The sequence below is a fragment of the Octodon degus genome, unplaced genomic scaffold (assembly GCF_000260255.1).
Source record: "Octodon degus isolate 3935 unplaced genomic scaffold, OctDeg1.0 scaffold00211, whole genome shotgun sequence".
NCBI lineage: Eukaryota > Metazoa > Chordata > Mammalia > Rodentia > Octodontidae > Octodon > Octodon degus.
Window position 1 is genome coordinate 2,711,233 of NW_004524787.1, and position 25,991 is coordinate 2,737,223.

Below are 25,991 nucleotides of genomic sequence, written 5' to 3' on the forward strand. Positions count from 1 at the left end.
TCTATTTAGTAAATATTGTTTTTGTACATGAAACAGTATATATATCTGATAATTCAGCTTGTGTTCAATGAAAAGAGGAAAACAAAAAATAGAGCAGGTGGATGTCCAACACAGGGGGACAAGAGCAAGCTCCTCTTACATAGCATCATCAGAGGAGTCATCAGTGAGTAGCAGGTGAAGCACACACTGTGAAAAGCTGGAGGCAGAGCCGTTCATGTGGAGAAGGAATAAAAAGCTCAAAGGCCATGCCAGACTTCTGTTCAAAGAACAGAAGGAAAACCATCATGTACAAGTTGAGCAGGGAGATTGCAGAAGAATGAAGCTCCGGAAAGACACGCGGAAGAGCTCAGCTGGGTCGACCTTAGAATGGAGTCTGGCTCTTGTTTTTGATGCATTTAGATTAAATCAAACATAGGACTTTGTTGGTCTGCTTTACTATCAAAAGCGATGGATGACTCTGGTGGGTGTGTGGTAAATGATCCTTGGAAGAGCTAAAGAAAAATCAGTTTGGATATTTGTAGTGTATCTTTAAAACTGAAATCCATTCACACTGTTAAACAGACTTCTCCCCCATATCAGTAAGCATTTACTTTATATTGTTCGACTCCAAATATTCTCAGAATATTGTTCGTGTTATTGTTGTATGGACCGTAGTAGTTAGGAGAAAATTCCATGAATATTGGTTAACTAACAGGCCATGGTGTACCTAGGGGAGACTTGAAGTATTTTGCTTTTATTTGTTTCACTTATTATGCTTTACTTCTCCATATGCTTCAGTCACAAAAAGCTACATGAGTAAAATATGTTTGCAAACTACTGGTGTGTGGGATACCTTCTATGACATCAGCTCCAGGTCTCTATTTAGCTGCCTTATGCCATTGTGTCCTGGCACTTCAATCCCTTCCTCTATTTACAACTGCATTTCTCTGAATGTAGCTTCCTGCCTTGTTCCTTTGTTCTCACCTTTTACTCCATTTGGTTGGAGTGTCCAAATAAACCTACTAAGATAAGTAAATTTAAAAAAAGATAATATTGTTTTTGGCTTAACTATAGGTAGGTGAAGTTTCCTGTTGTTTTTGTTGCTTTAGGGACCTCATTTAGTCTTAATTTTTGCAAGTTTAAGTATAATATACCTTATGATGGATTTATTTGTGTTTATCTCATTTGAATTTCCTTGATTTGTGAATTTTAAAGTTTATACCACTACAAAAATTTGGAATATTTATTTTTCTAATAGTTTTTCAAACTCAACAGTTTTCCTCCATTCTTTTGGAACTGCAGTGGACATGCATGATAGATATTTTGTTACAATGTCATCTCTCTGTCTCTGTTTCTCTGTTTTTGTGTTTGTCTCTATCTGCCTCTCTCCCACTTCTCTCATTTTCTTTCTCACATACAAACACATTTATTTTCTTGCTATTGCTTAGAACAATTTTTATTTTTCTTCATTCTAATTAGTGATTTTCCCGTTGTTTTCTACATTTTTGTTTCTGAATCCATCCATTGATCTTATTTGAGCTATTTTACATTTATAAAATCTAAATTTGGTTCTGCTTTATATTTCCTCTTTCGTAAGAATTTCTATGTATTTGCTGAATCTATTTACATTTGTTTTGTTTTTGTAGTTATTCCTTGAAGTATTTCTAAATCTGTTTTAAAATTTTGCCCAGTTATTCTAATTTATTTCTCTTAAGTTTGATATTTATTATCTTATATTTCATACTGGTTGAGACATTTCTGGTCTTATTATAATGAGGGATTTTGAATTGAAACCTCAAATTTTTACATTATGTTATGAAACTTTGGTTCTTAGTTAAACCTTTTGTTTTTACTGGTTGTCTCTGATATTACTCCAGCAGCTAAAAGGGGAAACTCATTATTTCTGGGTAGAGGAAGAAGTCAAGTTTCTTACTTAGCCTGTGTTTATAAGCAATGAGTGAATGCTGCTCAGAGGTGCAAGCCCAGCTTCCCACATGGTTTCTATTGACATTGCATATATTAAGAAAGTTTATTACTAAATGACCAGATTAAAGTTATATTGCCCTACTTGGCCTTCCTAGATATCACTTAGGTGGGGCTCTTGGTGTCTCTTGTTATTGTCTTACAAGAATGGATGTTTTGGAGCCCCACTTGGCATTTGTTTACATGGGTTGCAGTATCCCATTTTCTTCATTGATGTTTTGTCAGAGTAAAGCTATTGCAATTTTAAAGTTGTGGGTTTATTTTGCCTCACATTCTGGTTCTTGGCTAGTTACAGTAGAATTCTGTTGGGGCTTTTCTGTGTGCCTTTGTAATTTCTACAATACTCTATTCTTCAGATTCGATTCTGAGATACAGGATGCAAAATCAAAACTCAGAATTCCCTTGTTCCTTCTCCTTTCTGTCATGTATCATAATGTTTTTCTGTTTATTTATGTAATGTTTGTGGCTTTTGGTGGTATTTAGCAGGATAAATAAGGAAAATTATGTCTACTTCCTGTTTGTGGAAGTAAATTCAGACCATGTTATTTAAAAAATTCCTTATATCTTTTAAATTCTGACTTTAAAAATCTAAAGCACATTGGAGTCATGCCCTCAGGTATGGTATTTTTTCCAACTCATTGGGAAACATATTACTTAAAAAAACTATTTTTAAGGCAGTAGAATCAAACTGTCATGTGGAAAAGTAACTATCAGCCTATTCGATCTCAAATGTACTGTGTGATCTCAAAACATCAATGAATAAAGTCACAAACCAAAGGGAGAGTTTGGTTGGAAATAAGAATGATTCCTGGATTTGTAGGAGTATTCTTTAGTGATCACTGGTAAGTTCTTCATTCAAGCCACTTTACACAGCAAAATCACCATGTGGGTTTACCATGGGTCAAACTACAATCAACCTGTGGATTACAGATATAAAGAATACAGTGAGGCAGAGACCACTCAACAGACTTTTGTAAAAGCCACAAGGCATAAGGTTTAATATCTAAGCACAGTCACACAGGACAATAAGGCTGTCTCTAGGGAACAGAGAAAAACAGGCCTTTTTTAGGGATTGAAGGAAGACAAAGGACATTAATTGGGAAGTTGTTAATAAACATCAGTGGTCAAAGTTTTCTGTCTTGCACCTCATTGGGCAAAGCCCTTGAGGGACCCACTGTAAATTTTGAGGTGTCCCCAGATGTCCCAGGACCTTCAAGACTCCCGACCCTATCTTATCTCTCTTATGACATCCTGGTTTTACTGAAGACAGCTTCAGTGGTCAGTTGAGTCTCTGCTGAGAACAATGCCTTTGCTGATAAACAGGTTGTGTGCTGGGAGAGTCATGTCCAATTAGAGCCTTCCAATAAGTATAACCACTTACCTAATATTGATTGAATAGGGAAAGGAGTCACATAGCAAGCATATATGGTGAGCATCACCTATCATTAACTTTAGTTTATTCATCACTTCTTTTTTTAAGTTTAAAAAGTCTATCTATCTATCTATCTATCTATCTATCTATCTATTTATTTATTTAGTAAGTACATGGTCTTTCTACACAGCTCAGACTTGTTTTAATCCTTCTGTCTCAGCATTCCTTCACTGGGATTATAGGAGTGGGCCACCACACCTGGTTTTGGTGGCTGGCATAGCATGCCTAGGGTTCTGAGATACTGTGAATCAAACCCAGGTCCTTGTGCTTGCCAGGGAGGTACTTAGACCTCTGTCTCAGTTACTCTTTTCTTGTTCCTGGGACAAATACATGACACACAAAATGAAGGAAGGAAAGGTTTATTTAGCTCATAGTTATTGGAGGTTTTAGTCTATATTTAGCTGGTTCCAAGGCAGAGCAGTGCATGTCAGAGAGCAACCATTCATGATGGTGGCAAAAAAGCAAGAGGAGCCAAGGGAGGAGCAGTGGAAACAACAATAGCAACAGAGAGGAAGTCTGTCTTTCTTAAGTTGTATTTTGTATATCCGCCCCAGGTTGGGTATAATACTCACCATAATCCCAGCAGTACTAAAACCTATAATCCCAGTGGATCATGAGTTAATCTCAAATTCCAGGAGTCCCTGCCCCATGATTGCATGAGGCTTTGAGGGGACAACTAGACACAAACCATAATAGACCTCTGAGTCATCTCCCCAGCCCCATCATTACTTATTGTAGAAACAAAAAGGCTTTACTGGGAAGGAGTAGGAGTATGGGTCCAGATATTCTGGTGACCCCCCTATGCATCTGATACCTATTTGGGTTCATCAGAAGAGGTGTTCCTAATCTCAAGCTGCTGTTTAACTCTAGGGAGGTTTGCAGGCTTGTCTGTTGAATCTTGATCTGTCTTCAGATCTGCCGCCTGCCAGAATCTTGATGTGTCTAGACTTCTGTACCAACTCCTTCAACAGCTAGATCGCTCTGTGATTGCTTATTTATTTCAATCTAACATAGCTGTCTATAAAAAAACAAGTTTTTATTATGAATCACTTAGGTTATTTATTCCTACTTAAACATCTCACATGGAGCAAGATTTTATTTAATTATATTTTCTATTAGCATAAATTAATGAAGTTTTTAGAAGCCTTTAAAATGTAAACTTCCATTTTGGTTTTTAAGTAATATTTTCATCATTATAAAATGTTAAGATTTCCATTTGAGAGAGACACAAATAATTAGTTTTGATTTTAATTTCAGATATGAAAATATTCTTGTCTATATTAAAGCTGATTTAAGCTTTGTAGAAAAAAAGAGGATTATGGTGTCAAGGAAAAATTAGTAGAATTAAAATGTTCTTCTCTGAGAAAATATTTTCTTGCTTAATTTGTTATTTCTGATATTTTTTTGTTTAAATTCATTTTATTTTGTGTTATAAGAACTCTATAAAGGTGCTTTAGAACAGGCAAACATTTTAGTTTCCTTGAGCTGCTGTAGCTAATTACTACTATGTGGATTAATATAATGAAAATTGATCCTGTCAGCATCATGGATATCAGAAATCTAAATTCAAGATGCTGGCAGGGTCAGGACTGACTGGTCAACTCTGGAGGCTCTGAGGGAGAATCCGGTCCTTTTCTCTTTTCTTGCTTCCGTCAGCTGCAGAAATCCTTGATCCTTGGTGTGAGGCTGCATCCTTCCATTCTCCACCTCTCTGGTGTGCTTTCTTCTTTTTTGTCTCTTTTTTTCTCCATAATTTTATTAAGAAACAAATAGCAATGAGACAGTTTCAAACCAAATTGGTATCAGTTTCAATAATTAACACATTGTATACATTCTTCCTAGTGGTTAATTGTGGTACAAGATGCAGACATGATATCCTATTTACAAACACTATTACAACAAATCCTGCTATTCATTAAGAGAATGTAACTATATATCTATTCTACCCATTTTGAATGCACAGATACAAAATGGACATGCATCTGTATCCCCTTCTTTGTTTAGTTCCATTTGAATATTATAGGTGTGTTAAGTCAGTAAAATATTCTAAAAGAGTCCAGTAGTCCATAATAGTATTGGGTCTTGTGCTTCACAGGCAATGTCAGAAATTATTCACCTGAGTGCCATATAGCTCAACATAACAGCATGGCTTTACTTCTTATAGTTTGTTTTTATACTTTTCTGCTGGATGGTTAAGGCCAAGATAAAGCAAGAACTATGCTACAAGAGTTGCAGCTTTTGGGTCTGAAAAGGTCAATGAAATCCCCTCGGGAATTTTTCTCCGATCCTGTACCTCAGACTGTAGATCCTTTGTCAGTGTAAGCCATGTGGATGAGTCACGGCCATTACTTGGCCAATGTGCTCTCTGTGAAAGCCTGAGAGAGTATTTTCTCTCCATGTGACTCTCCTTAGGCACACTCTACATCAAACATCACTTTCCTCTTTGGCCCCATAATCTCCATCAGAAAATTTGGGACACTACAGAGTTACATGACATTACAGTGCAAGTTCTCATATGTCCTGAATCTTAATTGACCTTGGAAGGCTAGGGCCAAAATATTGTCTTTCCTTGAAGTCCTCCTTTTTCTCTAATTTTGGTCTGCAAACTTAGGTTGTTAAGCCTCCAAAAGAGAAGTTTATTTTATTACCATACAACCTAGGCTGTTGAGCTTAACCTCACTATCTGTCTGAATATCAAACATCTTAGGCAGAACATGGAACAGGTATTTTTCATCAAGCATTGATATGTTGAACTTTAAGTCCCTACATAATATGATAAAAAACATTTAAAATTATAATATATTTTAAAAATAGGCATAAAGAATTATATAATTCTTATGTTTACACCTAAGTCCAGAAATCTAACCATACACAAACTTGAAGCAGGACAGTCCCACAACATTGCTTTTCCTGTCTCCTGCCTTCATTCACCACCCCCTTCTTTTTGAACAATCATTTACCCGCGAGAAAGCACAGCAGCAACTGGCATGTCATGACAAGCAGCCAGTATTCAGAAGACCAGAATGACAGGCACTCCAAGCATGAACGTATTATTACAAATTGCCATCTTCAGCGCAGTTGCTTACTTCACAGGTGTCAGTATATATAGTTAGTCAGGGTAAGAATCTTTTCAATTAACTGATAGATTCAAAAATCTCTGGAGATTCTGAGGATCATTGCCTTGCCCATCTTCTACATATAACTGTATGGCTTGTCACTGTCATGTTTCCTAGCTCTTCACCTTTCCCGCTCTTAATTAGCTAGTCCTCAAGTTCTTGCTTTCCTTTTACTTGTATTATACCTTTCTATTTGTATTTCTTCTTTTGAGTTCTTATACTAGGGAAACTATATGATATTTGCCCATGGGTGTCTGGTTTACTTCACTTATGAGTATATCTGCAAGTGGCATCCCCTTCAATATAAAGGCTTAGAGTTTATCATTCCTTACAGCTGAGTAATACTCCATTCTGTAAAAATACCACATCGTTTTCATCCATTCCTCAGGTGATGGGTATCTTGGTTGTTTCCAAAATTTGGCTATTACAAATTGTGCTGCTGTAAACATAGGCACACATATATCTCTATGATACGATGTTTTCAGATACTCCGGGAAAATTCCCAGTAGAGCAATAGCTGGTTTAAATGAGATTTCCAGTCCAAGTTTTGTAAGGAATCTCCACACTGATTTCCATAAAGGTTGTACTAATGTACATTCCCACCAGCAGTGGAGAAGGGTTCCTTTTTCCCCACAGCCTCTCCAACATTTGTTGTTGGTTGATTTCTTTATGATAGCCATTCTTTCTGGGGTGAGATGATATCTCCATATTGTTTTAATTTGCATTTCATGGATGGATAGTGATGTGGAGCATTGTTTCATGTATTTATTCGCTTCTTTAATTTCATCCTCTGAGAAGTGTGTGATCCTCTCAGATGCCCATGTCTGGACTGGGTCTTTAAATTTTGGGGCCCTAGTGTTTTTTAGTTCCTTATAGATTCTAGAGAGCAGACCTTTGTCTACTTATTTGTCATGATTTTTACCAAATTTGTGGGTTGTCTCTTCACTTTGTTGGTAGTTTCTTTTGAAGTGCAAAAACTTCTCAGTAAGAGCAGGTCCCAGTTGTTAATTCTTTCAGCTGTTTCCCGTGTGATTTAATTTTTGTTCATGAACTCTTTGCCTACCCATATGTCTTCAAGAGTTCCTTCTACTTTCTCGTCCAGCAGATTTAGTGTCTCTGTTTTAATGTTTAGATCTTTAATCCATTTTCACTTTAGTTTAGTGCATGGTTATAGACCTGGGTGAAGTTTTAATTTTCCACATTTAGAGAGCCAGTTTTTCCAGCACTATTTGTTAAAGAGGCTATCTTTCTTCCAGTGAGTAGCTTTGACCTCTTTGTCAAAGATGAGGTGGCTGCATGTGTTCATAAGGGCTTCAGTGTCTTCTAATCTATTCCATTGATCCTCAAGTCTATATTGTTGCCAGTACCATGCTGATTTTATCACAGTAGCCTTGTAGTATAATTTCAAGTAAGTAATTGTAATGCCGTCTGCATTGTTTTTATTGCCCCGGATTTCCTTTGCTATTCTAGATCTTTTCTGGTTTCAAATGTTTTAGGAATGGTTTTTCTTTCTTTTTTTTTTTTCTTTTTGCAGAACCGGGGATTGAACTCAGGTCCTTCTGCTTGCCAGGGAAGCGCTTATTCCACTGAGCCATCTCCCCGGCCCAGGAATGTTTTCTCTAACTCTATCATGTACATTGGTGGTATTTTGATAGGGATTGCATTAAATCTGTACAGCAATTTTGGGAGTTTGGCTATCTTCACAATGTTGGTTCTTTCTATCCAAGAGCATAGAATATCTTTCCATTTTCTGAAATCCTCTACGATCTCTTTTTTCAGAGTCCTGTAATTTTCCTTGAAAAGATCTTTGAATTATTTACTTAGATTAATTCCAAGATATTTCAGTTTTTCTGTGCTATTGTAAAAGGTATTGTTTCTATAATTTCCCTTTCATTTGTTTGTTATCTGTATAGAGGAATGGTATTGACTTTTGGGTATTGACTTTATAACCTGCTACGCTACTGAATTTCTGTATTAATTCTAGTAGCTTCTTGGTGGAGTTTTTTTAGGTCTTCCAAGTAAAGTATCATGTCATCGGCAAATAATGATTATTTAACTTCTTTACCTTTTCTTATTCCTTTTATTTCTTTCTCTTGTCTAATGGCTGTAGCTAATCATTCCAGAAGTATATTGAATAGAAGTGGTGATACAAGGCATCCTTGTCTTGTATCAGATCTAAGAGTAAAAGATTTTAATTTTTCTCCATTTAGAATTATGTTAGCTGTTGTGTTTTCATAAATGGCTTTTACCAGATTGAAGTAGGGGCCATCTATTCAAATTTTCTGCAGGTCTTTGTACATGAATGAGTGTTGGACTTTGTCAAAAGCCTTTTCTGCATCAGTGGAGATGATGATGTGGTTTTTAGTTTTCGCTCTGTTGATATAGTGTATTACATTTATAGATTTTTCAAATATTGAACCATCCTTGAATCCCTGTGATGAATCATACATGGTCATGGTGTATGATCTTTTTGCTGTATTCTATTTGCTAGGATTTTATTGAGGATTTTTGCATCTATGTTCATGAGGGAGATTGACCTGTAATTCTCTTTCTTAGTTGCCTCTTTCCCTGGTTTTGGTATCAGTATAATACTTGCCTGCAGGAATGATTTTGGGAGGATTGCTTCCTTTTAATTTCATGGAAAAGTTTGAGGAGTAAATAGACTACATCTTCTGTAAATGTCTTGTAGAATTCAGTTGTGAATCCATCCGGACCTGGACTTTTCTTTGTTGGTAGGTTTTTTATTACATCTCCTATTTCATTGGCTGTTATTGGGTTATTGAGAGTTGTTATATCTTTTTAATTTAGTTTCGGTAATTTGTACCTTTCTATGAATCTGTCCTTTTCATCTGTGTCTTCTATTCTGTCAGAGTAAAGATTCTCAAAGTAGCTATTGATAATCTTCTGAATTTCCACTGAGTTTATAGTAATTACAACCTTTTCCTTCCTTATTGCTTGTATTTGAATTTGTTCTTTCCTCTTATTGATCAGGTTAGCTAGGGGCTTATTGATTTTATTTAATCTTTCAAAGAACCAGCTTTTTGCTTTTTTAATTTTTTCAATTGTTTTCTTCATCTCAATTGAATTAATTTCTGTTCTAATCTTTATGATTTCTTTCTGTATTTGGGCTCTAGTTTTGGTTTGCTCTTCCTTTTCTAGTTGTTGAAGGTGCAGCATTAGGGTATGTATTTGCTCCCGTTCTTTTTGCCTAATGTGTTAGTTCACAGCTATGAATTTCCCTCTGAAAACTGTTTTCATCGTATCCCATAAATTCCAATAAGTTGTGCTTGAAATTTCATTGCATTGTAGATATTGTTGAATTTCTTGTTTAATTTCTGCTGTGTCCCATTGGTTGCTAAGTAGGCTAGGACTGAATCTTGCTATTTCTGATCTTGCTATTCTTTTCTTTCTTTCTCTCTTTTTTTTTTGCATTTTAGGCAAAGGTCTAAAGGGTATTGAAGGTCTCACTACTAGTTTGGACTCCTAGTGATCCGCTTGTTTACAGCCTCCCAAGAGCTGGGATTAAAGGCATGTGCCACCATGCTGGGTCTCAATTGCTGTCTCAGCAAGCCCTGGGGGTGGAGCTGGAAGAGCAGGCCTGGGCATTGAACCCCCAGCACCTGCACCTGCTTGAAGGTGCTTTAATCCACTGAGCTATTTGACTGGCCCTGATCTTGGTATTCTTGACTACTTCCTTTTTATGAAATTTTATTGTTAAAACTAAGAATAGTGTGAAAAATTTCATGTAGAATTAAATGTATTTTGTGTTTCATACAAGTTAAGCCACACCGAAATACAGCTGCACATAACTTTAATTTTATGTTGTATCTGAGAAATATTACAAAATAAAATACTACCTCTTAGGTATTTGCAAATATTGTAATGTATTTTAACTATAATTCTTTGCCATGTTTAGATGTATTCTTTTTCAAATTAAAGAATTTTTTAAAGAATGTTCATGTTTAAATATTTTAGGATCAATTTCTTTTTGTTGTTGTTGTAAAGAGAATTTGGGGCCTGTCAAATAGCTTGACTGATTAAAGGACCCACTAGGCAGATGCAGTGACTGGGTTTTGATCCCTGGCCTGCCCTGATCCTGGTGCTCTGCTGAGACAATGATTGATACTGGGTGTGGTGGTGCACGCCTCTAATTCCAGTACTTGGGAGACTGAAAAAAGGAAGAATCACTATGAGTCTGATCTACGTAGTGAGACATTGTAGACCCTGAATTAAATACAAGAAAACAAAATAAAATAAAATAAAAAATAAAGAGAATTTAAAATAGCCAAAAGAAAATCAGAGTAAGCAAAACACTGGAAATGATACAGAACTTCAAACAAAACAATGGGAATTAGACATGGTTCCTGTATTGCATAATGTTTGCTTCAGATTAGTTTTTTGGATTACCAGATACAAGCATGCAATATTGGTAAAAGAAAGAAAAAGAAGTTATAGGAAATTACTAAGGAGGAGAAAAATATTTAAGCATCAACTGCTTCCCTCAGTAGACCAGGAGAAATCAGCAGTACATTTATCCAAGCTATGCCTGCATACATACAAAAATATATCTTGTTCCCCATGTATGATGCTTCTTCCCAATTATTCCTTCCCTTTGAATCGGTTCTTTCTCTTTCACAGTATCTATTGTTCCTTTTATATTTTATTTACTCTTTCAGGTTCTTAGCCTGAGACAATATCATGTTTCCACATGCAGATCTCAGTTATTTCATTGTGAGTATGGTCTCTAGTTGCATCCATTTACCTGTAAAACCCTCTAATTTATCTTTTTTTTTTTTCGGAACCAGGGATTGAACTCAGGCCCTTGCGCTTGCCAGGGAAGTGCTTATTCCATTGAGCCATCTCCCTGGCCCCAAATTTATCTTTTTATAGTTGAATAATACTCCAGTATACAAAAATACCAGATCTTTTTTATCCATCCCTCATTTGATGAGCATTTGGGTAGTTTCCAAGATATAACTATGACAAATTGTGCTGCTATAAACATGGGTGTACATATATCAGTGTGGTACAATGTTTTCAGTTTATTTGGAAAGGCACCCAGGAGGGGAATAGCCAAGTTAAATGTGACTCCCAGTCTTAATATTTGCAGAAATCTCCACACTGATTTCCATAATGGCTTTACCAGGCTGCACTTCCACCAACAGTTGACTTCTTGATGATAGCCATTCTTTCTAGGGTGAGATGGAATCTCAGTGTTGTTTTAATTTGCATTTTCTCTAAGGAACAATAATGATGAAGTTTATTATATATCTATTTACCATTTGTATTTCTTCATCTGAGAATTGTGTACTCATCTGAAATGCCCATTTTCTATTGGGTCTTTAAATTCTGGGGTCCTGATTGTTTAAAATTATTTATATGTTCTACATTGAAGGCCTTTGTCTGAAGAGCAGTCAGCTATAGTTTCCCAATTCGTGGGCTTTATTTCTATGCTGTTGGTGATTTTTTTTTTTGACTTGCAGAAACTTTTCAAAAATATGAGATTTCAGTTTTTGGTTCTTTAAAGTATTACCTGTGTGGTTTGGTTTTTGTTTTTGAACTCTGTACCTACCTCGATGTCTTTAAGATTCCTGCCTACTTTCTCCTACAGAATATTTAGTGTTTTTGTTTTAATATTTAAATCTTTGTTCCATTTTGACTGTAGTTCAATGCATGGTGATTAACATAGGTCTCATTGTAGCCTTTGGCAGATGGAAAGCCAGTTTTTCCAGCACCATTTATTGAAGAGGCTATCTTTCTTTCAGTGAGCCTGTTTGGCTCCTTTGTCAAAGATAGGATGATTGGGTGTGTTTGTAGTTGCATTTGCATTTTCTAATTTGTTGCATTGATCCTAGGCTTGTTTTTTTTGGCAGTTCCACGCTGATTTTATCACAGTAGTTTTGTAACATAATCTCAAGTCAAGGATTGTGATTCCTCCTTTCCTTTATTGCCCAGGAATGCCTTTAGTATTCTATGTCTCTTTTGGTTCGCTGATATTTTTTAAAGAATTTTGCATCTTCTTGACTCAGCTTTGGTAATTCATGTGTATCTAGGAATCTGTTCATTTCTTCTGTGTTTTCCATTCTGTGAAAGTAAAGATTTTTGAAGTAAATATTGATGATCGTCTGAATTTCTGTAAGGTCTGTAGTCATTTCACCATTTTCACTAATTGCATGATTTTGAATTTTTTCCTTCCTGTTTTGAAAAGGTTGGCTACTAGTCTATCAAATTTATTTATCCTTTCAAAGAACCAACTTTTTGATTTAATAATTCTTTGTATTGTTTTCTTCATCTCCATTCCAGTTGTGTGCTGATCTTTATAATTTCCTGACTTCATTGGGCTTTGGGCTTAGGGCTTGACTTGCTGTTCATTTTCTAGGAACTTGAAGTGCAGCATAAGTGCAGCATTGGGGCTCACTCGGTTTTCCTGATGTGAGAAAATAGCATTGCAAATTTCCCTTTTTTAATGCATCAGTTATTTAATTAGGTTCTAGTAAGAAACTTAGAACACTAATTTATGAGGATAAATTCCATTTTTCAGAGCAAAAACTAATCACAGGTAGCCCTGGAGCTGAAGAACAACTTTGATTTTTTGCTAAAATCTGTGAGTCCACTGCCTTCTGATCCACCTCACACTGCTCTGAAATCTGGTTTCTCTCTTTCTCGATTTCAAAGGTTTTGCCCTCCTGGTGTCTGCATTTCCGTAGCTTCTTCTTGAACTAAGCATCAGTGAGGTGTTTGGGGATTTTCACTTTGCTGATATCAATTTGTGTAGAGATGGCAATGACAAATTTCTGGTGTGTTCTTTGTAGAGGAACAAGGTTAAGGCTAAGAGGCCTAGTCACAAGTATTAAGCCACTGGCCAACTGCTTCAGAAAGACCACTCTCTTGCCTCTGTGACATCTGGTGAGGATGATCAAGATGGTGCCAAGAGTGATGCTAGCTTGAAGTTTCCTCACATGCTGACTGAAGGGTTTCCTGCCATGGCTCAAGAGCTTTCGAGGCACATCTTCAGTAGGGTAGTATCTAGGCATTTTTTGAAGATTAACCACTTGCGTATCTCCATTCTTGTCCCCACCAACTGGTTTTGTGATCATAGCAAAAACTTTCTTCTTCTTTTTCTTCTCAACCTTTGATTTAGCAGCTGTGTAATTTCTCTTGTACAAAGCCTTACTGGAATACATAGCAGATCGTGAGTATCTATCAATTCCTCTAACCAGGACAGGATTTCAGCTGCAGTGGGGCTTGCCCCTAATTGGATTTTTGTGCCTTCTTCAACTTACCCTTTTTACCAGTACCACTGGCAGAAGCCTTCTTGGCTTCAGGTTTCTTATCTTTAGTGTCTGGCTTCTCAGTTTTTTCACGCGCCATCTTTAAGATGGGAAAGGAAAAATTTCCCTCTTAAGAAAACTTGCATTGCATTCCACAGGATCTGATAAATTGTATGTATATTTTCAGTTGATTGTAAATATTGTTTAGTTTTTGTTTTATTTCACCTGTGACCCATTGATTGTTCAGGAGAGTGTTTTTTTAATTTCTATGTGTTCATGGAGTTTTTACTGTTTCTTTTCTCCACAGTTTCCAGTTTCATTGCACTATGGTTAGATAATATGCATGGGATGATTTTAATTCCTTTTTATTTAATTAAGCATGCTCTATGTGCTAGCATATTGTCTATTTTGGAGAAGGTCCCATGTGCACCTGAGAAGAATGTGTATTCTGATGTTGTTGGATAGAATACTGTAAGGATCTACTAAATCCATTTAGTTGATCTATTTCTTTTTGACAGTGGGGTGTTAAAGTCCCAAATATAGTTGTGTTATTGCTCATTGCTTTTTTCCATGTGTGTTCAAATTTGTCTTATGTAATTGGGTGCTCCTACATTGGATGCATATATTTTTATGATTGTTATTTCTTCCTCATGGGTTTTTTTCCTAACAAGTATGTGGTGAACTTCTGCATCTCTTTTAATTATTCATGATTTGAAATTGACATTGTTAGAAACCAGAATAGCTAGCCCTGCTTTTTTCTGGGTTCTTGTCACATGGTGTATTGTTTTCCTTCCTTTGACTTTCAGTCTACTAATTTCCTTTTGAGTTAAATGAAATTTCTTGTATACAGCATATTATTGGATTTTGTTTCTCGATCTACTCTGCCAGTTTGCTTCTTGTGATTGGAAAATTCAGCCCATTTACATTGATGGTTATCACTGATATGCTTTGGTTTGTCTTTGTCATGTTATTTTTTACTGCTGTAGAATCTCTACTTTTCCCCTTTGTTTAGTTGCTTTCTCTGCTTGGTGGATCCTTTCTATTTTTTTTTCTTGAAGTTGTGGTTCTTCTGTCTCTTTGTAGAACAGTTGTCAGTACTCTTTGTAGGTTTGGTTTGATGGTCATGAATTTCTTAAGTTGTTCTTTGTTGTAGAAGTATATTGTCTCTCCATTATATTTGATACATGGTTTTGCAGGGTACATCAATATGTTTTGGAAGTTGTTTCCTTTCAGGATCTGAAATATTTCATTCCAAGCTGTTCCTGGTTTGATGGTTTTTGTTGAGAAATCTTCCAATTTCTGATAAGCTTGCCATTATAGTTCATCTAGTTCTTTAACTGCTTTTAATATTCTGTTCTTTTCCTTAATTTATGTGATCTTGATTGTTGTGTCTAATTTTTGATTTATTTTGATATGGCTAATTGGAGTAGTATGTGCCTCACTTAACTGTATGTCAGATTCTTTTCCCTTGCCTGGGAAATTTTCTCCTATTACTTCTGCAAATAGTCTTTTTATGTAATTTTTGTTGACTCCTGCTGTTTCCTTGACATCTATTAGTCTTACATAGCTTTATTTTCATATCATCTTGCAGCTGCTGAATTGTTATTTCCTTGTTAGTTTTAAGAGATCTTTCATGATCACTAGCTATAATGCTGTCTTCAAGGTCTGAGACTCTATCTTCAGTTTCGTTCAAGTGCTTTTGCTAGCTTTCAGTGGAATTCTTAATTTCCAGGATATCTCTTTGAGTCTGTTTCATGCACTATATTTCTTTCCTGTATTGTTCGCTGAATTTTTCCATCATTTTTCTGTTGTTCTTTATTTTTGCATCTATGCCTTCTTTGGATGTGCTGAGCAATTCTTTTATGATGTCATTTCATTTTTTACCTGAGAGACTATTTCTGATATGATCTCCTCCATGGCCTGATGGAGTGTTTTCTTTACTTCAGTTTTTATGAATTTACCAATTTCAGGTGTGTGATTTTCAATTTCTTGGTTTCCTGGACTGGTTCTGCATGGGCTAGAGGTTTGAGTTTTCCTATTGCTCCTTCATTTTGACATTTGTGGAGCTGCCAGTGTTCTCCTGGACTCAGCAGTGATGGGAGGAAGCAAGGTTCTCATCAGCAAGACTCACACAGTATTGGCAGTAGGGTCAAGGTAGGCTCACCAAAGCTCTTGCTGTGTGGTATCCAGTGTGGCTTCTGTCACACTGAAGAGGGGGCGGTAGCAACTCAATATGCCTCAAGGGATTATGGGGATGGTCCCAAGCTCAGCAAAGCCCCTAAGATGGTCACAAACACAGGGCCAGACTTACCTGATGCCTGTATCTGTCCAGGGTCTGCCTGTCTTTTGTGATGGTGGGATAGGCTACTGCAGATCAATAAAGCTTCTGTGTTGCCAGTGCTGTGTGCAAACCAAACCCACCACATCCAGTATGCACCTTCCTTCTACCTTTGGGATCATTTTTTATGTAATAACACATTTAAAATAACTTAAAATATCTTACGTTTTATTTTATAAAATTTTTTAAAGAGAGCACAAATTATAATTAAAATAGAAAAGGTTATAAGTAATACAGATTTTCACTTAACAAAGTAATATGAATTTCACAGTATTTGTTGTAATACATACTGTTGTCTTCCAAACAGTTATTCATATTATGATATATGCATGTAAAATTAGAAGTAAGAAATAAAGAAAAAAAGTATAAGAAACTAAGAAGGGAAAATTACAATTGAAAAAAGAGAAAACAAATTAAAACATTAACTGCTTCTGTTCATAAACCAGCAGAAATACTCGATACAGTTGTCGAAAAGCATCCTGCTCACATACATAGATATATCTCTTTCCCGCACTCCCTCTCCAGACAGTCTCCTTAACTCAGTACCTCTTTCTTTTTTAATAAGTTCATTCCCTTTTACCAGTGTCTATTGCACCCTTCAGATTCCATTTTCCTCTTTCAGGTTCTCACACTAAGGAGACAATCCTACATTTGCATATATGGGTATGATTTGTTTCACTTAAGAGTATGTTCTCTAGTTGCATCCATTTACCAAAAAAAAGACTCAAATTTTTCTTGTTTTATAGCTGAATAATAATTCATTGTATAAAAGTTCCACAATTTCCTTATCCATTCTTCAGTTGATGGGCATCAGGGTTGTTTACAGGATTTAGCTGTAACAAAATTGTGCTGCTGTAAACATGGGTGCATATATATTGCTGTAGTATGAGGTTACAGTCAAAATGGATCAAAGCTTCAAATATTAAAGCAGAAACACTAAATCTTCTACAGGAAAATGTAGGTAGAAATCTTAAAGACATACTGATAGAAAGTTCATGAACAAAACACAAACTGCATAGGAAACACTTCAAAGAAACAGCAACTGGGATCTTATCTTTTTGAAAACTTTCTGCACTTCAGAGCAAGTCTCCAACAGAATAAAAAGAAAACCAACAAATAGAGGAAAAAAATATAGCCAACTGTCCCTCAGACAAATGCCTTCTATCTAGAATATATAAAGAATTTTTAAAAAATCAGGTCCACCAAATTCAAAGACCCAATTAAAAAATGGACATCTGAGATGAATATACACTTTTCAGAGGAAGAAATACAATTGACAAGTAAATACATATAAAAAAATGTTCAACATCATTGGCCATTCAAGAAATGAAAATTAAAACAATAGTGAGATTCCATTTCATTCCAGAAAGAATGTGTAACATCAAGAAGTCAACTAATAACAAATGCTGGAGAAGCTCTGGAGAAAAAAGAATGCTTCTCCACTGTTGGTGCGAGTACAGGCTGGTACAACCACTATGGAAATTAGTGTGGAAATGCCATCAAAAGCTAGGATTGGAAGTCTCATTCAAGCCAGTTATTCCCCTCCTGGGTGTTTTTTCAGAACTGAAAGTATTTGAAACTTTAAAGCAATATGAAATTAAAAAAATATGGCTTCTATTTAGTATTTATTGATCATCATCATGTAATACATGGAGGAGTTTTTTTTTTCTTTTCAAAGTTTTATTGATAAACATATAGCAATGAGACAGTTTCAAATCAAATCGAAAGTACAGTTTCAACAAATAATACACTGCATATATTCTTCTTAGTGGTTAAGTGCTGTACAAGGTGCAGACTTGTGATCCTATTTATAAACACCATTAGAACAAATCATTCTATTCATTAAGAGAATGCAACTATATATCTATCCCAACCACTTTGAATACACAGATACAAAATGGACATTCATCAGTATACCCCATTTTTTTTAAGTTCCGTTGTTGAATATTATAGGTGTGTAAACTCAGCAAAATACTCTAAAAGAGTTCAGTAGCCCATAATAGCATTGGGTCTTCTGTTTAACTGGCAATGTCAGAAATTATTGACCTGAGTCCCCCACAGCTCAACATAACAGCATGGCTTTACTTCCTATATTTCGTCTTCATACTTTTCTACTGGATGGTTAAGACCAAGGTAAAGCAGGACCTGTGCAACAAGAGTTGTAGCTTTTGGGTCTGAGAAGGTCAGTGAAATGCCCTCAGGATTTATCCTGAGATCCTGTACCTCAGATTGTAGAACCTTTGTCAGTGCAGCCATGTGGATGAGTCACGGCCAATGCTTGGCCAATGTGCTCTCTATGAAAGCCTGAGAGAGTGTCTTCTCCTACATGGAGGAGTTTTAAGGGTAGCTTGCTATAGACTTTAAATTGCCTCAGGTTTTGAGAAAGTGTTGAATATTTTTTGCTTCAATAAAATATGGTGAAAAAAAGGATTTTTAAATAAAATCAAGTTTACTGGAAAAATGACACAGATCTCGTAGCAGTCATAGAACTTCTTAATTATGAAGATACTTCTGTATTAATATTCTTTTCTATATCCATGAGTATTTTAAAAAATTTCCAGTTTATATTGTTTATTTTTATGATTTTCTGGTTAATTTTTATTTTAATCAATGAATAAAATTAAATATATTTTTCAGTACAGTAAATCATTTGAAATGTGTGTGAAGATTGGAGCTGCTCAATTGATCTAATTATTTTATTTATTCCCTCACAAATCCATAATATTTTAAAAATATTTCATTTATTAATACATGTTTCAAATACATAGTGATTAAATTCATTGTGGGGAGTTGATCCTTGCACATAATAAATCTTGATTCTTTTACTACCTGTTACTTTCCTTCCTTGTCTTTCCTCCATCTCTAGATACTTTTTCCTTTTCCAAAGGATCTAACTGCCTGATTCCTATTATTCTTATTTCTTTATTTGAATCATTTATACTTTGGCTTTCTCATATCAGAGCAAGCATGCAATATTGAAGCATGTGTGTTTGGTTTATTTCACTTAACATCGTCGTCTCAAGATGCATCCATTTGCCTAAAAGTGACTCAAATTTATTCTGCTTTATGGTAGAATAGTACTCTATTGTGCAAATAAATCATGTTTTCCTTGTCGTTATGCATTGATGGACTAACAGGCCTTTTCTAAGATTTAGTTATTACATGTTTTGTTGCTATAAGCATGTATGTATCAACGTGATATGTTTTTCACTCTTTTGGAAAGATATCTAGAAGGGAAATATCTGGCTTGAATGGACATTCTATTAGCTATTCTTGAGGAATTTCCATAGTAGTTTTACATTCCCATCAACAATGTAGAGGAATTCCTTTTTCTCCAAGAGCTCATCAACATTTGTTATTTTTGATATATTGATAATAGCCAGTTTTTGTGGAGTAGGATTAAATCTATATTATTTTGTATTTATCTATGGGCAGACATGTTAAACATTTTTCTTGTATTTTTTAGTTCTTTCTACTTCTTTTGAGAAGTGTCTACTCATTTCATTTGTTCATTTTTCATTTGGGCATTTTAATTTATTTAGGGTTTAATATTTGGTGTTTTTTCCTATAATTTAGATATGAGTCCTTTGTCTATGAAGAAGCTGACAACATTTTTTCTCATTCTAAAGTTTGTCTTTGCTCTGATATTTGTTTTCTTTTCTGTGCAGATGATTTTAAATTTTATGCCATTCCCTTTTTTGATTCTTCATGTTATTTCTTCAGCAGTTGGGGTTCTGTTAAAAAAAAACCTTTTCATATGCTTATATTTTTGAGAGTTTTTCCTATTTAATCTTCTAGCATGTTCTGTTTTTAATAATCAGGTGTTTAATCCTTTATGATTTTATTTTTGTATATAGATTCTACTTTGTGCATGTGTATAGCCAATTGACCTAGCATAATATGTTCAAAACGTGATCATCCTTCTGGTGTACTTTTTGGTTCCTTTGTAAAAAACTAAAGAACTCTATGTGCCTGCAAATATTTTTGCATTCTTTTCTGTATTTCACTTTTCTACATGTCTGTTGTTATGCCATTAACATGCTATTTTTTTCACTGTAGCTAGGTAGTATAAACTGTATATCTAGGATTATGCCTTCTGCTTTTCTCTTGTGGCCAAGAATTATTTTTGCTCTTCTAGGTCTCTTCTAGTTGCATATAAAACTTAGGAACTTTTTTCTAGCTGTGTGAGATATGCTATTGCTATTTTGATTTGGATTCATTCAGTCTATATGTCAGGTTTTGTACTATGGCTATTATGGAAACATTTGTTCTGCCTATGGAGGAAAACAGTATATCTTCTCATTTCTGATGCCCTCCTTGATCTCCTTTTTTTTTTTTTAGAGTATTATAGTCTTAATTATAGAGGTCTTCCATTTTCTTGGCTAGGATAATTCTTATACATATAATTTTTCTTGATGCTATTGTGAATGTGTTTTCCTAATTTCTTTGTTGGTGTATTCCTCATTGGTATACAGAAATGCTGCTGATTTTTGTGAGTAGATTTTGTGTCTGCTGTACTGCTCAATTTGATTATTAGTTCCAGGAATCTTTTGCTGAAGCTTTTTGTTAGGTCTTTTAATGTAAAGGATCACATCATCTTTTGTTTTTTTCTTTTTCTGCGGGGGAGAAGGGAGGAGGAAGACACAGTCTCTACAGTTCAGGCTGGCCTTGAACTCACTATGTGGCCCAAGCTGGTCTGCAACTTACAGTGATCCTCTTGCCTCAGCCAAATAAGCATTGGATGAGGGATTAATGGAAGGAAAGAGAAAGAGAAAAATGAGGAAATAAGATGCATCATGGGATTGGTGAAATAGCTCAGTAAACTAAGTGTCTGCTTAGGCAAGTATGGGGTCTGGGGTTCAGTCCCTGGCACACATGCCATGCTGGCCCTGGGCTCACTGAGCCATCTACCCCGAGACCAGGTGTAGTGGCACATGCCTATAATACCAAAGCTTGGGAGGCTGAAAACAGGAAAAGCATTATGAGTTTGAGCTGCGTAGTCAGACCCTGTACCAAATACATTTAAAAAAGATATATCATATGCAGGTTCAAATTCCCAGTAATACAGCTGATCATTGTGAGTACCAGTTATACTTGTACCAATAAACTTCACTTTAAAAGAAGGATTTATGTGATGTACAAATAACAACTTGAATTGTACTTTTTCTGTTCATATTCTTTTTATTCCTTTGTTTTACCTGATTTCTCTCTGTAGTATTTTGAGTACTATATTGAAAAGTAATGGTGCTAATGGACATTATTCTCTTCTTTCTGATTTTAGAAGGAAGGCTATCAGCTTTTCTGCATCAGCTACTTGTATGATGTTGGCAGTAGGTTTGTCATAAATACCTGTTTTTTTTTTTTTTTTGGTTCCCAAGGTTTATTCAAGAAGTCATAAAAGATATTCCAGACAAAGGAGCCTTAATCCTCATCTTCCTCCTCCTCTTCATCCTGATTAATTTGGAAGTAATGTAATTCATAAATTTCTTGGCTGCTAACAACTGTGCACAACCAGTCACATAGATTATTCTTCTTCAAATATTTTTGCTGAGATATTTCAAATACCTTTTGGAAAAAGGCACCTTGGAAGTCACAGTGATCTTGCTCTTACTCCTCTCAATGGTGACCACCCCTCCACCAAGATTCCTGGCTTTGCCATTCACCTTGATTCTTTCCTGGAGAAAGTGCTCGAAATTGGCAGCATCCATGATTCCATCTTCTACAGGATGTATGCAATCAAGGGTGAACTTCAGGAGCTGCTTGTTTTTTTTTTTTAATCCCCTTCGCCACAGACTTTTTCATGGGTGCCATGGCGGCTGAGGAATCAGAAAGGGATAAATAGCATTTGTTAGATTGAAATATGGTCCTTTTCTACCTGTTTTCATTTAAGATTTTTATCATGAATGGATGTTGGATTTTTTTCAGTGTCTTTTTCTGTATCTGTTTACATACTTTTATAATTTTTATCCTTACACTGTTTATGTGATGTATTAAATTTGTTGATTCACGTATATTGAATAATCTTTGCCTTCTGAGGATAAAGCCTACTTTGTTACACTATGTGATATTTTAATAACTTGGTGTACTGTGTTTGCCAGGATTTTATTGAATATTTTTTGCACTTAATGTTCATTAAAGAGATTGCCCTTAGCTTTTATTTTTGGTTGAACCCTTCTCTGGTTTTGGAATCAAAGTAATTGTAGGTTTCAGGAATGCATTTTTAAGTAATTGTTCCCTTCCAATTTCATTATAGAATTTGAGAAGTGTCAATGTTATATCTTCCCTGAAGTTCTTGTGAAATTTAGCAGTGAAACCAGCAGAACCTTGGATTTTCTAACTCATTTACTTTTCTTTTGTTGCTGGGACAAAAATAGGCACCCAAAATTACGGAAGGGAATGTTCATTTAACACATATTTAGTGGATGTGTCAGTCCATACTTGACTGACTGTAAGGCAGAGTGGCACATGGCAAAAGGCAGCATTCATGGTGGAAAAATAGCTAAAGCAAAGGGAGGAGCACCAGCTGCAGCACCTAGCTAGCCTCTCTCCACTTCTTAATATTGTAATGCAAATTACCTGCCCCAGGTTGAGTGTAGCACCCACACCCTCAATCCCAGCACTAGATCAAGAATCAATCACAAACTCCAAAAGCCACCCATGACTGCATAAGGCTTGGGGGGAGAACTAGACACAAGCCATAAAAATGTTTCAGGTTTTTTTTCTTTTTTTATATATATTTAGTACAAGATCTACAGGGTCTCATTACACAGATCAGACTCATAATGATCCTACTGTTTTCAGCCTCCCAAGTGATGGGATTACAGACAATGTGCTACCACGCCCAGTCTCAACTGCCATCTCAGAAGGCCCCGGGGAAAGGGTGGGCACAGTATGAAGGGGATCGATCCTTGATCCCTGGGCACACAGGGAATTGAACCCTGGTCCCTATGCCTGCCTAAGCAGGTGTTTTAGTCTGCTGAGGTATCTGGATGGCCGAGTTTGTTTTTTAATTACTGCTTCAATTTCATTGTCTCTTGTTGAACTGTTGAAGGTTTTCACATGATATTGTTTCAGTTTTGGTTATTCATATACTGTATGTTTAAAAATTTGTCCATTTGTTGTGGTCACCAGTATATTGGATTGCATGTTTTCAAAATTTTTTATCTAACAATACTGTAGACTTCAGTGTGTGGTGTAATTCCAGCTTTTTCATTTTTAATTTCTTTGAAGTGGGTCTTTTCTTTCCTTCTTTTGTTAAGTTTGACTAAGTGTCTGATTTCTTATTGTGTTGAACAGTCAGTTTTTCAAAACATTGGTTCCTCATATTGTTTTTCTGTCTTAATTACATTGATTTTTCCTCCGAGTTTTATAATTTTCCTATTTGTAGTAGTTTTAGATTTAGACTGCTTTTGCTTTTATGAGGCCTTGAATTGCTTTTGCCATTTCCATTTTCAGTGCAGTGTAATCTAGTACTATACGTGAGATAATTTCAATGATTTTGTACTGATTCAAGCAAGCTTTATAGGATAGTATGTGATCTCTTAGAGAAATTTCCACGTACTGCTGAGAGGAATGTATATTCCTTTGTAGAGTGAAGCAATCCATTAATATCTATGAAGTCCTTTTGCTGTAAGGTGTGTTTTAATTTGACATTTCTTTGTTGATTTTTGTTTTGTTGATGTATTTGTGAAAGGGAAGCTTTATGTTTTGTATGTAGATGTCATCCCAAATCCTCATGATTCATTGGTGGGTTTTTTTTTGCTCCTTGTTGGGGTTGGCAGGATTTAGGGTGAGTGATACTGACTTGGTACACTGATTGACATTAGCCCAGTTCTGGGTGTGGCTGAATAGATTCACTGGAGACATCTGTATGAGTATAGGTGACAGCATTTAAAATGTTAGTATCCTGGATGGGAAAAGACAGAGCCAACTTTTTTGCTTCATGTTTCACTGCCTCCTGCCTGCTTTGCTATGGGCTGTTTTGGGGCTGCATTACCCCTCTGACATTCTATTACGTCATGGAGTCAGCTGACCATGTATTGAAGTTTCTACAAACTGTGAGCTAAAGTAAAAATAAACTTTTCCTCCTTCAATTATGAAATAGGATATTTTATCTCATGAACAAGAAAAGTAAATAAGACAGGTTTGGAGGTCTTTCACTATGATGGTTTTGCTCTTTATTGCAATTTTTATGACCAGTTGTGTTTGTTTTATGATGTTAGGTGTGCCAACATTTGGTGTGTACATTTACAGTTTTTTACAACTGTTATCTCTTCTTGTTGAGTTGTTTACTTAGCTAATATTTAGTGATTTTTCTTTTTTGCTTTTTTTTTGGTCATTTTTTTGTTTGAAGTCTCTTTTGCCACTCTTGTTTTCAGGTTCCCATTACTTGGAACATTGTTTTCCATCCTTTGATTTTAATCCATAGATTTCCTTCTGGAATAGATGTTGCTTTTTTCTAACATCTTTTAGGATTCTGTTTATGTGTTGGATTTTTGGGATTTTAAATATGATTTGCTATGGATAGGTTCTCTGGTAAGAGCTCCTTAGAGTTCTATATGCTTTGCTTAACTTTATGTTGCGTTCTGTCCTCATACTTGGAAAAATCTCTGCTACGCTTTCTGTAATTTTTTTTTTTCATTTTTGCTGTTTTCATACTTTTCTATGACTCCAGTTATTCTCAAATTAGTATTATTTGCATCATCTGGAAGTTGTTGGATTAGTTTTCCTGCTCTCTTATTTGTATGGTATCTGTGAGTACATAGTCACATGTATCAAACCTGTCTTCTGCTTTTAAAATAATCTCACTTATTTGCTATTTCTTGTTTTTAATGTATTTGATACAGGGTCTTACCACACAGTCCTGACTCATAGTGATGGCTCCTGTTTTCAGCCTCCCCAGCACTGTAATGACAAGCATGCACCCCCATGCCCTGTCTTGGTGGATGCCTCAGCATGCCCAAGGGTGGGGCTGGTTTGGCATATAGTACCAGGGATCGAACCCTGGTCCCTGCACTTGCCTAAATAAGTACTTAATCGGCTGAGCTTTCTTGCCCGCCCCATTTGCCACTTCTGAGGCCCATACATTCCATAGATTTCTTTGATTTGGATTTCTGTTTGGTACCTTGGATTTTAATCCTTTGCTAAATTTATTATTTGTGTTTTGTATTGTTTCATTAATTTTTTAAATTTCATTTGAATCTTCTTTAAAGTCACCTATCAAATTCTTTCTTCAACTATATGCTTAGTTATGGAACTTACCAAGTTTTTTCTTTGATCATTTTATATAATTCAAGAGTTTGATGTTTGATGTGTCTTCTATCAATAAACCTTAGGTCTGTTTTGTGGTAGCTATTTTTTTTAAATTTTTATATTTTATTTTATTTTGTGTGTGTGTGTGTGTGTGTGTGTGTGTGTGTGTGTGTGTGGCCAGCTCAGCCCACCAGGGGGCAGAGCTGTCTGACATGTGGTGCTGGGGAATTGAACCGCGGTCCCTGTGCTTTGCTAAGCTTGTTCTAAGTAGGTGCTTTAGACCACTGAGCCATCTCACCAGCCCCTGTGGTAGCTATTTTTGAGGTAGTTGTAAAGTGTCATTAAAATTAAGTTATAGGTCAACCTCATATTTTTACACATAAAAAGACATATATGTATATAAGAATATGTGTTCACATATATAGTATATTTTATTTATTTTAAAAATTTACTGTTCATTTTAATGAGAAAACAAAATAACACTGAAACAGTTTCAAAACAGGATAGCAGGATAGTTACAATAATTAATAATTTCCATATTGTTTTTGTAGTGGTTATTCAGAGGACAAGATGCAGACATCATATCTTGGCTAAACAATATCAGTACAAAATTTCTTCTC

The 25,991-nt window shown here is 35.6% G+C and overlaps 1 long non-coding RNA gene and 1 pseudogene across 1 annotated transcript in view; one reads left to right on the forward strand and one right to left on the reverse strand.

Moving 5' to 3' along the window:
* The window catches only part of LOC111813676, a 217,917-nt gene that overhangs the window by 71,358 nt on the left and 120,568 nt on the right, over positions 1 to 25,991 (forward strand). The gene's annotated exons all lie outside the window — the stretch shown is intronic.
* Positions 21,541 to 21,930, reverse strand: LOC101591882 (annotated as a pseudogene).